Below are 15,523 nucleotides of genomic sequence, written 5' to 3' on the forward strand. Positions count from 1 at the left end.
TTCCATGTCTGGCAATAGAAACCACAATATAACCCTAGTTTAGGACGAGCCTATCTCTAGAGATTCTAGGACGAATCCAGACCGTCTCCCTTGTTAACGATCCATGACGGAAGGCAAGCCCATTCCCCACAATAAACAACCCGTGTTACTAAAGACCAACCCTATTTCACACCAAAGGTGCTAGTCTGACCCAAATCCATGGTAGCAAGCAAATCCAAGACGATATGAGCCATGATCAAAGACAAAGGCTCAATCAAGAGAACCCAAGATCAATATCCAAGACAAAAGAGTCAAAAGAAAAAGGCTCAATCAATCAATTCAATATCCAAAGTTAAAGTCATCCTCAAAAAACCGAATCAAGAATCTAAGCAAGAAGCAAAGATATATTCTAGACCAAGAATCTGAGTCTGAATCAAGAGCAATATTGAGCGGAATACTGCTGAAGTCTATATAGAATCAAGACATCAATGAAGATGGTTAGCTAGCACCCTCACTTAGCCTTTCATACATCACACACCCTAAGTCCTTCTCGAGACCGTTACAGAGAGATAGTTAGGAATTTTGAGAATTCTCTCAAGCTCGTCAAATATACCCATCCTTTAGGGCCAAGACATGGAAACTTGAACCCACGTCATTTCAACCTACCCTTTATGTGCTCAGGCTACATCAAGCCAAGAGACTCCATTTCCAAGCCATATTACAACCCATAATCCCATAAGCCTTAACTCCACAAAATCAGACTCCAGAGATTTGTTCATAAAAGCCTCTTATTACCGAGCTCCACATTCCAAATATCCAATCCAGTTTCACCTTGACCCATACACGGAGTCTTCAAATACTTTGCTACCTAGAACGGGATATACCCATATCATCCTTAGGATCCACTTGTAGGTGTGCTCACACGACAAGGAAATTTTTACAAAATTAATTATACCTCTTTGATCTACGATCAGAGGGAGTTATCTCAAATCAGTTCTTCGAGTCACCAAAGGAATATACCCTTGTGACCCCTGCACTTTAAGGTCCTAACAACATAGCTTAGGCACACACTAGAACTACGAGCATGGTTTGATTTCACCTTTCCAGGTGGATACGTAGGCAGTCCTTTCTTACACAAGAAGGATACAACCACAACACCCCAAACAAAATTAACCAAACCTCAGAACTACGATCTGGTTTGATTTCACTTTACGTGAATACGTAGGCAGTCCTCAAGGACACAACCATTCCAATTTTCAATCATCCCACTTCCAACTTTCAATCTCAATTATCAACCACCTCAATTACCAACCATCACAATTTTTAACCTTCCGACCTCAATTAACATCCCTTCCACAACCAACACCTCTATACTGGGGGCTCCTTGTTGTCGCCCAGCCTCTTTTTTACCGAAGTCTAGAGTCATCTTCTCATCTTGGGGGCTTCTCTTCCAAGATGCCACCCTTCCTTTATTCCTCTAAGTCTAGCTAGTGCTCGGTCCGGACAATGACAAAGATCTTAGATCAATTCTCCAAGTCATCGTGCCTCAAGAGGGGTCTCTTTTACAGCAAACGGTGGTGAGAGAAGTCCTAGTAGACAGATGATCTATGGCTCATGCCTTGCCTTTATATGCCTTCATCATCCTTGCGATTCTTCTACCTTTGGAACTGATACGCATTGTCACCCACACTCGGCTAGGGGTTGCGCATACTTAAACAAAGTCTGTCAAAGTCATCCCTGTGTCGCGTCAAATCTGGGTTAGTATCGCGTCAGTCCAACCTAAGTCTACATTTTGCGTCCGCATAAGATCTGTGTCATGACAAGTCCTATGTCTAAAGCCCATTTGAATATGCATATACGCATTACAAACGACAAACTTCTTTGAACAAGTTTTAAACAACTTTTATAAAGAAACAACTTTTGCAAAGCCTATGTGTTTCCTCATTCGAGGTCCATGTGATAATTGCTTACGTGCATATGTGTTTATGTTTTATTTGCATATTAGATTGCATTCTTGTGTGGCTAATATCCATGCGGTAAGTATCGAAGCGTTGCTCGCTCCGACTAGGGGCTTCACCCAAGTCTTCATTCTCCCAAGCGCAGCATTATTTTGCAGTATTGCTCACTCAAGATTTCTTCCATGACGATCAAGATGTTCCTAGTCGTCAAAATATTTGTCCCAGTAGCAGCAATATTTTGCAGTATTGCTCACTCAAGATTTCTTCCATGGCGATCAAGATGTTCCTAATCGTCAATATATTCCCCAACAAGAGTTCGCTTGAGACCGACTCAAGCAGATTCCCCAGCAGTTTCTACCGACGTCCTGCTACCCTCAATATTACTGTTTCCTCACGGAGTTCGGCAAAGGTGTCGTCCTCCAGAAGTTCCCAAACCAGAGCCTCCTTCCTTAGGTTCGTAAACCCAAAGTTAGGATTCATACCCTTAGATTCTTAGATCCCAAAATGGCTTCCCATAGGTTCATAAACCTTTAAGCTCCCACACCAACATCCTTAGGTTCATAAACCCATAAATTCTTTTGGAGTTCTCATACCTCAGAAACCTTAAAGCGCACGCGTTTAAAACAAGAATTAGTAACCCAGTAGTTCCTAAACTTAACCCTAGGATCCCCATTCCTTTTAGGTTCACAAGCCTTTAAGTTCTCATACCAGCCGTTCTTTTAGATTCGTACACCCAGGTTCACACACCTAGATTCTTTTAAGTTCCCAAACTCCCTAGAGTTCATACACTTCTACCCTTAGGATCATATTCCTTTAGGATCACCTTTTCCCTTAGGATCATATTCCTTTAGGATCACCTTTCCTTAGAGTTCCTACACCCAAACCTTGGTTACCCCTTAAGTTGAACTTATATTTGACCTCCTTCCCGTCGATGCTTTCCTTTAGGATCCCACACCCTAGCGCCAATCCTTATATATCCTTTAGGTCTTACCCTTAGCTCCTACGCTTAACCTTAGCTCCTACGCAACTCCGGAAGCATCTCGAGAAAGAAGTCTCAGGTATGGTCTCTTCTTATGGCTGGCGAGCCTCCTTACGTAGTCTAATGGACTTTAAACGACCCTCCCCGGAAGTCGACGGACTCTAAAATGTTCCCGACGACAGTCCTTGGTTCGACCCCTTGAGCGCCTCGCGTCGCCATAGTCGTCGGGTTGTAATCTTCGATTGACCTGATGGCTATACTTTGACTTTCGCCTTGTCCAAGCCTCGGTCAAAGTGGGGCTCAGAGATACCTCGTTTCTGCACCCCTCGCAAACCACCCGGTGATGATTGGGCCGCATGTTTGATACGCGGAACGATTTGTGACAGTTCGTAAGTTTATCGTCAAGTGATAGCTCAAATATTAATGTCTACCTCTTAGTTGTCATCTAGGTGTCATTACGGTCGTTTTGGCAGTAATTAGAGTACATTTGGAGTCCGGGTCAAAAAACCGTCTTCATTTCCTAAAACCGTCAAATCCCGAGTCAAAGCAATGGGCTTGTTTACTTAAGTTTAGGATGTCATAAAATGTTGAGGTTATATCTCATTTTGAGTCTCATGTCACTTCTTTGGGCTAAACTTAAAGTTTACATTATAAAATGTGCATTTCATTTAGTTAAAATGACAACCCGAGCTTTAGGCCCGTTTTACGAGGTCATAACGAGTTTTTTGGGTCGGGCCTATTTGACAGAAAGTTCTAGATCTTTCTTTTAGCTTTCCAACGCCACCGAAATCACCTTATTCCGAGTCTTGTAGAGAAAGTTATGCCTAAAATACGGCAGGCTGTCAAACGCGTTTTCTACGCGCAGAAACCTACCGGAAAGGACGCAGCAAGTCTTTGCGCCTCTTCCAAGGGACGCAGATCACCTATTGCGCCTTTTCCCAGGGCTTTCTTTTTGTCCAAGTTTCCGTGTTTTAACCTAAGTCGGTTATTTCCGGATCTTTCCTTCCGTATCCTAGTCTTACCATAATTCCGTCGTGTGATTAGTATAAATAGGAGCTTTCGTTCCTCATATTTCTCACGCGAGTGTCCGCCCTTCTCTTCTCCCTTTGCATTCTAGACTTTGTTCTTACTAATTGGCGCCTACGTGCTTGGACTTCCGACCACGTAAGCTCGGATCTTTCCGGTACCAACCTCTCCGTTGCATGACCGACCAATTTGACCAACTACACTCAATCAACTTTAATTAATCAATCGTTTTCCTCTTACGAGGGCACTCTCTTTGCATTCGCGTCGAGCATTCACTAGTCGATTCTTAGTTCATCTCGTTCCGTCAACATGTAAGTCTGAGGGTGTAATAATTCTCTTTATTTATTGTATTTTATTTATCGTATCGTCTTTGTAAGGTTTATGTCGAATACACCGTTAAAACCGATTTCTAAAACCCTTTGTTAAAACTCTTTTTTACGGATTTCCGGTGAGATGACGTCGAGAAAAGACGCAGCAACTGCTGCGCCTATTCGAAGGAGCGCAGTTCCTGCTGCGCCTCTTCGTGAGGCTGCCGCAGTTCCTGCTTCTTTTCTTCTTCCTTCGTCCTCTGTAATTCGTCTTGTTTTATTTGTTTCATTTGTTTTCGCCAATTCTTTGACATAACATCATAATAATTCCACATGTATATTATTCATCATCATTAACATGTTTTAATTATTCAAATTCGACTTAAATCCCAAATAATTCATATTCGCGGGTTTTCATCATTAATGTTCAAATCCGGGTTTTAGAGATTCAATTTGTCCATATTGAGTTTCTGGAATTCATCCTTTGATATATTTGCATCCATATTCATTGTATATTCGTCATATATCGTCATATCTAACCTAGTTAATTGATTTCAATAGAGGACTCATTCATTAACATCGCTCCTTCTTGTAAATTAATCCATCTTAATTCCGTCTCATCCATGCTTATTGCTTTTATGACCATAATTCATATGTAATTAAATGCATTAAATCACTTTCATCCGAGTAATTATATCAATCAATCCTTAGATTTACCAATCGGACATTAACGACTTGCAGTTCCGGCTTCACAGCCAGAACTCACCCTTGGAACAGACGCAGCAACTGCTGCGCCTATTCCAAAGGACGCAGCTCTGCTGCGCCTGTTCCAGGATGATTTCTGTCTCTGAACTCCGTTGTTGCCTTGACCTAGTTTGTTTAGCATCCGTATTAACTAACTATTATTCGTATTATCGCTAATTCCTGTTCGTTAGTTTATTTATTCTTTTATTCTTTTTCTCAAATTATCCGTTTTAAAGGTATTTTCGACATAAATCGCCTAATCCAATGTAATTATTGTAATTCATATTTATTGTATTCCTTTTATTGTTTGTGTGTTTTCACATATAATTGAGCATTAAATCCAACTCCGACCCAATTGTATGCTAATTACTTGTTCACCGACTTAGTCTAATTTTCACATGCTAGGATTAAAACTTGGATGTTGCATTGCATGCATATAGCCGACGATATATCAAGTATAGACAACTTCCCTAATCATTAGTAGAGGCCGCTATCGAGGCGGGCGGGATTAGGTGTTCGATCAAAAGAGCTTCCTAATACGTACCCTCACCCCTTACTCCAGATCTCCGTGAGCACCCGTGTTCATTGGCATCAACGAGAGTCATTCTAGACATAGAATGCTAAGGGTAACGATTGCTTAGTGTTCATGTCACTACTTTGTGTCTTGACATGACACGAGGTATTCGAACGGTTCCAATTTCCCATAAAAATTGGTGGCGACTCCATACAAAATGCAAACGCTTGTTCCCCGTTTCTCACCAAGCGCCCCCGTGGGCGGCCCGCTGTCCACAAATACCAGTTCAAGCTCGAAGCAGAAGCAACTCACATTGCGGGTCCTCAATCCTCGCAACCAAGTCCATTAGCTCAATGGTCTTAGTTACTCTCCTCGCCACAATCTCACTGCCATAACCAGGGCAAGTACTGACCGGTCCACCCAAAACTGTAACACCCCGCACGGGCCGAGCAATAGAAGAGGGGAAACCCCGAGGGAGCCGACTCCGAGGATCCTCAACAGGCCAAAAGACCTCCGTCTTGGAGACATTAAGGTGTAGTCCAAAACGGGGCCATCCGCCATAATCAAATCCAAGACCGTCCCCACCTCCAAAGTATCCCCCACAATGGTGCCATCATCCAAGTGCCATGCCTACATAGTGAGGTCAAAAGTGTTCCGGATTTTGCATACTAAGGGATGCAAAACCAAAGCGAAAAGCAACAAACCCAAAAGATCGCCCTGCTGGACTCCCTGACAAGACCACAAGCAATGCTCCCCATAAAAAAGACGGGCAGGGCTGGAATAACAAAACTCCACCCAACGGAAAAGAACCGGGCAACGTCGGCGGACTTCCTGAAGCATGGTCGTACGATCAACAAGGTTGAAAGCGTTCTGGAAATCAACCAGCAACATGGAAAGTCCTACCTCAGCACCCCGAGCCTCAATGAGCCGATTCAAGGCATGTAAGATAGCCTCTCCTCCATCGGACACACCCACCCCAAACTGTAAACCAGCAAAATAAGACGACAAAGAAGGACCCGCCATAAAAGCACCAACCTTAGAGACAAGCCATCTCCAGACAGTGCCAACAGCAATAGGACGGACCTCACCACCTGGTTTAACAAGCGGCGTGAGAAGGGCGCTGGCAATGTACTCTCCCAAAGCAAGAGGGCACCGACCCTCAAGAAAAAGATGAACCGCCCTAGTAGTAGAAGTGATCAACTCATCAGAAATAGCCACAGCAGCGCCACTCAAACAATCCATAAGGTGCTGGGCACGAAAACCATCCCTCCCACAAGACGTACCATGAGGGAAACTCCGAATCATATCCAAAACCACTGACTCAGAGGCAACCAGAGGATGATGATTCCCAGACAAAGGAGGCAATGAAGGAGGTGGGGGTGACAAGATGCTTCTCACGCAAGGCCACAAGAGTGGCATCAGAGTAGGGGGCGACCCAGAGGAAGAAAGCACCCGAACAACAGTAGTATAGTGACCATCAGAAATCTTCCGCCGACATTGACGGAGGTTATGCTCACCCAAATCCAGATCCTCCTCCACATTAAACAAAGAAGGACCCTCATTACCCCCAAGCGAGGATAGCCCTGGCAATACTCTCCTCCTGACGCTGGCGCCGAATAGCCGTCCTACTACTACTACTACTACTACTACTACTACTACTACTACTACTACTACTACTACTACTACTACTACTACTACTACTACTACTACTACTACTACTACTAGTACTATTATTATTATTATTATTATTATTATTATCATCATCATCATCATCATCATCATCATCATCATCATCATCATCATCATCATCTTACTCATATTCTAAGTTTATTACGCCTAAGCAATTATGTAGTTATTTAATCGGGTTGTTCTCAACCCGTGCATTTTTTTGCACGAGCATAAAACTAGTTTTCATGTATTTTCATTTTCCACCTGATGTGAATTTGGCGGAAGCGGAAGTCATTTTTGTAAGGTTGTTTTTGTGTTTTTGAATAAAGGGGATATTTGTTTCAAGATCAATGAAGACCTCGAAAACAATGGGATATTTGCCGTAACTAGACCTATAGTTACGTCAATGGGTGAATTGTTTGATACGCGTCAAACAATTCGACTTAAACTTTGGATCGCGTCCTCGGTCTAAGCAAGGTACGAAAAACTCGTTTCGACCTCTTGAGCCTTTTACTTGTGTAACAACACAAATAAGGAGACAAGTTTCTCACACATGGTGAACCTTTTTACTCAAAACATCATACTTACAAATGAAGAGAGCCAAGCCTTATATAGGCCGAATGATGCTTGGGCTCCAAGGCAAGCTTTCAATGTTTGTATGAGTTCTAGGTGCCTAGTTATTAGTTTTGACTAGTGTAGAAAAACTAGGAAAGACTTTAGAAGAAAACTAGAAAAGACTAGGAAGAAAACTAGGCGATTAAGAAAACTAGGTGGTATAAAAAACTAGGTAGTTCCATTCACTTGGCCTTGGTCTTTCCCGAGGTTCTTCATCCCTTTCTTCACGGTTTGCACGGCTCCCAAGCCTTATTCGGACTGTTTTTGTTTTATTTTTCGCGTCCCTTGATACGGTAATTTTCTCGTAGAATTTTCGTTAAAGTTCTCGTACCATGTTCACATCACCACCCTTGAATCTTGAATTTCAATCTAATTAAAGAAAAGGGTAGTTTAGGAAATTAATATTTTGTAATTAGTTAGTTGTTATAATTATAATAACCATAAACGAAAATTTTAAGGCGCGTCAACGCTGCCATATTGTAACACTTTTGAAGAAGTTCATCAAGCAAACCATCTGATATTCTAATCTTTTGATGAGTCATAATTATATACATATTTATGCCTCCCCTTAATTGCTTTTGATACGGTTTTCGTGCTAGTTTATATCATTTACATGTCTTTTATGTTAGAATGTCGATACTTCCGCCTTTTGATGTTTAATGCAGGAATGATGCATTTGAGGAGCAAATAAATGAAATGAGCATCGCGGAGTGGGCATGAAGGGATACACGAAGCATGGCACGAGAATCCATAAGAATGAAGGAAGAGAAGTTAAGAAGAAAACACGAAGAAAAGAGCTTCTTATTACAAGTGCCTACTTTGAAGAGTCATATCTCGAGTTTTACAACATATTTTCAAGTGATTCTAATTGGAGGTGAAAGCTTATCCTCTTAGCTTTCCAACTCCGCGAAAATCGCTTGTTTCTGATAAGTAACGAAGAAATGGCGGCCGTTTGAAGTTCAGTGCGCGAAGCAGGAAATTGGTGCCTCGATCGAGTCAACCTTGGCTCGATCGAGGAACTTCATGCTCGATCGAGTCACTATCGACTCGATCGAGGAACCAACCTAATCAACTAAATTTCGCAATGTCGAGAGTTGGGTGTTCTTGAACTTTGGTGCCTCGATCGAGTCACTCTCGACTCGATCGAGGAACCTTCCAGTTTTATAATTCCCGCAACTTTCCTTAAGTCGGTTATGTATTGCTATAAATACCAAAACTCGTACCCTAAGTTATTTTATGCTTTATTTTACATAGGTTTAGTATAGCTGCCTTAGAAAACTCTCTCAAATACTTAGTTTTGTTTAATTATTGTTCGGATCTATTGCCTTTAATTACGGTATTGTTCTAATCTTTCTTCAGTTATTATTTCAATTACTTGTTTATCTTTATCATTGTTCATCATGTTTTCCATTACTATTATTTGTTATTCTTTCTATTATGCGTAGCTAAATATTCATCTAGGATGAAGGGGATCTAGGTTAATTAGAAAGGGGAAATTGATTAATTGCTAGTGAAATCGTTTAAGTTGCCGTTTGATTATTGTTCTTATTCTAGTTAATTAACTTAGGCCTGAGTTGTTAATTAGTGTAGCGAATTAATCCTTTCACCGACCGGGTTAGAATTAATATAGGCTGCAATAATCGAATAGATTGTATCTAATTATAGCGACCGCATGTTAGAATCGATCTAAAGGGCATAATAGAGTCGACCGATCTTATGACCTTAGACAACTCGGTAGATCTAGCAATTGATTAATAGACCCCATATAATTGACCTAGTGAACCGGAAATCCTAGACCTTTAATATTATTGTTATTTGCCCTTTAAATTACTTGCAATTAGTTGGTTAGCATACAAACAAAACAAACCCCCACAATTGGTTACTTTAAGACAGATTTAAATATAAACAAACTAGATAATCACCGCCTCCCTGTGGATTCGACCCTGACTTACCGCTAGCTATTTTGTTAGTACTAAGCTAGGATTTATTTTGATTAAGGCAAACGACTGAAAATAACCTTACCAAATTTGGCGCCGTTGCCGGGGAGGCAACAATTTTTCTGTTTGTTTTTGTTTAGTTTGTCTTTTGTCTCAGGGAACATCAGTTCCTTGAGACCGTTCTAATGTTTTCCATCGAGTTTCTACAGGGTGAATATGAGAACTTCCATGATTACATGCATAGATGGAATTATTGGATTCGTTCCCATAATTACGAGGCCAAAATTCCACGACTTACTATGTGCCTTACCATCATAAAAGGTATGAACAGACAAACCCAAGCCTACATTGACTCCATAGGTATGGGAGATTTTGGTGGTAAGAATATTGAAGATGTCCTTTCTTTCTTTGAATGGCTTGCTATTGAATGCATTAAACCCACTTTTTCATTTCAGTCATACATGGATGAGGGTGTGGGTGAGACCATAGAAACCGTTTTAAAGAATGAAAAGGATATTGAAGGAAACATAGAGGATGAGACCATATGCTCAGTTGATAACCCCTTCTTTGACGACAATCTAGAACCCCTCTATGACGATTTTACAGACAGTGAGTCACATGAGGAAGACTTGACAGACCCCTTATATTACCCCTTTTGTGATGAGTCTTGGGATCCAGAGAGTGAGGATGCGCGATTCGAAGATCTTGAGGTTAAATGGGACTCATGTGACGATATGTTGACTCTTTCTTTGGATACTTCCCCTTGATTGTTGAATTTGATTCTAATTTTGAGTCTAGTGAGGTTCATTTTATTACATCCGTGCGAATGCATATTTTGATGTTTCTGATGTTGAAGATGATATTGATGAATACTCTACACAAGGGCCCTCTACTATGGACCCTTTAGATGCTTTGATATCTTTTGAGACATGTGCAGGTGAATCTCCCATTTGGAAAGCCGAGTTGGATGCTTTAGAGGCTGAAGTATATGGGATAGATCTTATTAACAAAGGGAATGAGAAGGCATATGAGTCAATGAATACTCCTAGCCTAGTAGAGGTAGTATATTCTTTTGCCACCGATTCTGATATTAGGAGTGGTAGACCTCCTGACCAAGAGATTTATGATCAATTATTAAGAGCTTTGAGCTGTTTTGATTGTGCCCAATTGCGGGTAATCGATATATAAAGAAAGGAAGGGGACGGCAACAGGTTCCTCGATCGAGTAACCACGTTTTTGGGTTTATTTCGTAGCTGACTTGATGTAGAATTGCGCGGTTGATGATTTTTCCCCTATTTTTGCAGCTGGTTTGGGGGAATCATAAGCTCTTACCCGGTATTCTCTTCCCTTATACCTTCTTTGATTGTATTATCTATTTCTTTTCCATTCCTTTTGTTAGTTGTGTCCTTTAGGTTGCTGGATTTTTGTGTGATTGCTATGCTGTAGGCGTCACAATGAGGACACTGTGACATTTAGGTTTGGGGGAGGGTCTTTTATTATGTTGTGTGCTTTTTATTTATGTTGTGTGCATTTATATAAAAAATCCATAAAAATTAAAATTTTTATAAAATACAAAAACATGTTTTTACCTTTGTTTTAGGTAGAGTCTTGGTGAATTGAATAACAATGATGTTAAATTGCATTGTTTTTGCATTTGAATTCTATATAGTTGTCCATGTACATTGTTTTGACTCGTTAGCCATGAAAACAAAGCTCATAATTCAAGTCTTAACCATATTGACATGCCTTATATTGATTAGATTTGACACAATTACGTTGGTAAACTACTTAAATTCTGAGGTCTATAGAGCTTCCTAGGCCAGGAACATCAATAAACTGGTCTCATTGTCAATTAGGCTTGAGTGTGGTTTCTCCTTGTGGAATGTGTAATATCAAACTGCATAAGTGTGACATTGATTTCTTGATACTTCTATTGCTTTCATTTGACTAAGTACATGTGGATAGGCGTTCTTACCGTTCAAATAAGCCTTACATTACCTTTTGTTAGCCCGTTTGAACCCTTGTAGCCAATATTAATTACATCCTATGAGCTACAATCCAAGAATTTGCCTACCTTTTCGGGGCAGTCGCAGTTGCTTGTTTATCATGTCTATTTTGCTATTATGGTTGGGTTGGGACTTATTGTTGTCATGTGGCTATAGCAAAATACTTTTAGCGATTGTGTTGTATCCTTGTGTTGGAAAAAGAAAAATATGAAGCGAAAGAAAAAAAAAAGAAAAAGAAAAGAAAAGAAAAAAAGACAGAAAAATCGAAAAATAGAAAAAGAGAAAAGAAAAGAAAAGAGATTGCTTCATTTGGTTTTGTCAAGGATAAAAAAGATGGTTGTTAGAGTCCAATGCATAATTGGAGAGTAAATTTATTATCTCTCATACGTTGTAAAGTTGAGATTATTTCTCTAAGTTGGGTGTATTTATTATCAAAGATTTGGTTTTTGTTTTGGTTAGCGCTGCGACTACCGTCTTAGCTCCACTTATCCATAACGTGCTTTGGCACAAACCATTTCTATCCCTTTAACCCATTTGCCACCCTTATTGTCCTTGATACATGCACTTTTGTCTACATATGGTGATTGCATATTAGTTGGGGAAATTTCTATCACATTAGATTGCATGCATGTTTCATAAGTTGAGTGAGTGTTTCTACTTCTTTCTATCTTCACATATAACTCACCCTTACAATACTTATGAGTGCATGAGTGAATCCGCGAGAATCCGACTAGTTTGTCTTGCAAAATCAAAAGGTATTTGGCATTTGTCTATAGTATGGTGACTTGAGACTTGAACTACGTTTTCTATTTTACGTACCTTTGAATTTGTTTTATTGGTACACTTTAGTCATTACTTTGTTACAGATATGGATAGCTTGGGATTTGTATGTGCATTAAACATTAGCACTGAGTCGTTTATTCGCCATTTGTATGATTGCCTTTTGTATTGTGTGTTGCTTTGCTTGAGGACAAGCAAAGAGATGGTTTGGGGGAGTTTGATGAGTCATAATTATATACATATTTATGCCTCCCCTTAATTGCTTTTGATACGGTTTTCGTGCTAGTTTATATCATTTACATGTCTTTTATGTTAGAATGTCGATACTTCCGCCTTTTGATGTTTAATGCAGGAATGATGCATTTGAGGAGCAAATAAATGAAATGAGCATCGCGGAGTGGGCATGAAGGGATACACGAAGCATGGCACGAGAATCCATAAGAATGAAGGAAGAGAAGTTAAGAAGAAAACACGAAGAAAAGAGCTTCTTATTACAAGTGCCTACTTTGAAGAGTCATATCTCGAGTTTTACAACATATTTTCAAGTGATTCTAATTGGAGGTGAAAGCTTATCCTCTTAGCTTTCCAACGCCGCGAAAATCGCTTGTTTCTGATAAGTAACGAAGAAATGGCGGCCGTTTGAAGTTCAGTGCGCGAAGCAGGAAATTGGTGCCTCGATCGAGTCAACCTTGGCTCGATCGAGGAACTTCATGCTCGATCGAGTCACTATCGACTCGATCGAGGAACCAACCTAATCAACTAAATTTCGCAATGTCGAGAGTTGGGTGTTCTTGAACTTTGGTGCCTCGATCGAGTCACTCTCGACTCGATCGAGGAACCTTCCAGTTTTATAATTCCCGCAACTTTCCTTAAGTCGGTTATGTATTGCTATAAATACCAAAACTCGTACCCTAAGTTATTTTATGCTTTATTTTACATAGGTTTAGTATAGTCGCCTTAGAAAACTCTCTCAAATACTTAGTTTTGTTTAATTATTGTTCGGATCTATTGCCTTTAATTACGGTATTGTTCTAATCTTTCTTCAGTTATTATTTCAATTACTTGTTTATCTTTATCATTGTTCATCATGTTTTCCATTACTATTATTTGTTATTCTTTCTATTATGCGTAGCTAAATATTCATCTAGGATGAAGGGGATCTAGGTTAATTAGAAAGGGGAAATTGATTAATTGCTAGTGAAATCGTTTAAGTTGCCGTTTGATTATTGTTCTTATTCTAGTTAATTAACTTAGGCCTGAGTTGTTAATTAGTGTAGCGAATTAATCCTTTCACCGACCGGGTTAGAATTAATATAGGCTGCAATAATCGAATAGATTGTATCTAATTATAGCGACCGCATGTTAGAATCGATCTAAAGGGCATAATAGAGTCGACCGATCTTATGACCTTAGACAACTCGGTAGATCTAGCAATTGATTAATAGACCCCATATAATTGACCTAGTGAACCGGAAATCCTAGACCTTTAATATTATTGTTATTTGCCCTTTAAATTACTTGCAATTAGTTGGTTAGCATACAAACAAAACAAACCCCCACAATTGGTTACTTTAAGACAGATTTAAATATAAACAAACTAGATAATCACCGCCTCCCTGTGGATTCGACCCTGACTTACCGCTAGCTATTTTGTTAGTACTAAGCTAGGATTTATTTTGATTAAGGCAAACGACTGAAAATAACCTTACCATCTTTCCACTTGGATCATGAATATGATCAAAGTTTATCTTATGTGCACATCTTATTACAAGGCCCATCTTATCGCACTAAGTTATAAGTTTAGTGGAAATATCAACATTTATCCATTTTTTTAAGTATACAATTAATCTTATTCTAGTCGAGGATATACATAGTTTTTATAATTAAATAAAATTCAAATAAAATTCATTTTAATTATTAATATATGAAGGAATTAATATCAAAATTTGGTGAAGGTGTTGCAATCTGGTGTTACCTTTACTTCTACTTTTGTTTATGCCTTTAATAAGCTAGAATATAGGCTACCTCTCTGGAATGACTTAATAAGGATGTGTGTGACAGGTCCCTGGTTAGTCTTAGGGGACTTTAACAATGTTCTATTTTCTAATGAGAGGTTGGGGAAGCTTGTAAGAGGTAATGAGATGGCTCCCTTTTCTTTCTGCTGTGAATAATTGTGGTCTTCAGGATATGAAAACTACAAGTGCTTTCTTCACGTGGAATAACAAACAATCTAGTGCTACTAGGGTGTTCAGTAGAATAGATAGGGTATTGGTGAATGGTGATTGGTTGAAGGAATGGTCTGATTGGTTTGCTCATTACCAGCCTGAAGGAGAGTTTGATCACTGTCCTTGTATTGTGTCTTGTGGTGAAAGAAGCTCTGGGACTAAGAAACATTTTAAGTTCTTTAACATGTGGACCAAGGTGGAGGATTTTGGGGCCCTTGTGACTCAGCATTGGCAGATGCAGATCCAGGGTACCCCTATGTTCAGAATAGTAAAGAAACTGAAGCTTCTTAAACCCTCTCTCAAAAAGCTTAACAGAGAATTGTTTTCTGACATTGAAAGAAATGCGGATGTGGCATATAATCTCTTGCTGGACTGTCAAAAACAGTTGCAGGGTGATATCACTAATACTCTTTTGATGGATAAGGAGAAACAGATCAGGGATTCTTATCATTTGCTTGATGATTCTAGGACTGCTTATCTTAGACAGAAGGCTAAGTTTGCTTGGGTCCATGATGGGGATGCAAATACCCACATGTTTCATCAAGCTATTAAACAGAGACAACTTCATAATAAGGTCCTGCAAATTGAGAATAAAGATGGAGTGGAATGTAGGGATCCTAATGATATTCTACAGGCTTTTGTAGACTATTATAAGTCCTTGTCTTTGGGGCCAAAGCTCGGACTTCTTGCTTCTATAAAAATGTTGTCACACAGGTCAGGTTATTAGTGAAGGAGATTGGGATGGGTTATGCAAGATTCCTACGAGGAGGAGATCGGACTAGCT

This window comes from Silene latifolia, chromosome 10, assembly GCF_048544455.1.
Source record: "Silene latifolia isolate original U9 population chromosome 10, ASM4854445v1, whole genome shotgun sequence".
Classification (NCBI taxonomy): Eukaryota; Viridiplantae; Streptophyta; class Magnoliopsida; order Caryophyllales; family Caryophyllaceae; genus Silene; species Silene latifolia.